The sequence below is a fragment of the Penaeus monodon genome, chromosome 30 (assembly GCF_015228065.2).
Source record: "Penaeus monodon isolate SGIC_2016 chromosome 30, NSTDA_Pmon_1, whole genome shotgun sequence".
Classification (NCBI taxonomy): domain Eukaryota; kingdom Metazoa; phylum Arthropoda; class Malacostraca; order Decapoda; family Penaeidae; genus Penaeus; species Penaeus monodon.
Window position 1 is genome coordinate 14,477,168 of NC_051415.1, and position 312 is coordinate 14,477,479.

Below are 312 nucleotides of genomic sequence, written 5' to 3' on the forward strand. Positions count from 1 at the left end.
TCGTTCACATTCTTTTAGTCAGTCTCAAAATTACAGATTCAGAAGCAAATGAAGCGGGCTTTCAGGCAAGGCACAACCTTCGTGATTTTGCGAAATGGTACAGCATAATTTTGTAATGTTTACATAATTTTCGTAATGTTGTTGACAACGTAGGATTACTGGGGCTCGGAAAGGAGGGCTTCGGGAAATATCATAATTTTCGTAATGGGTGGAAAAACGTAGATTACTGGTTGGAAAGTTTCGGATTAAAATAAACACTTTTGTTTGCCCACAGTCTTGTAAGTTAATTAATGAAATCAGAAAGAAACAACT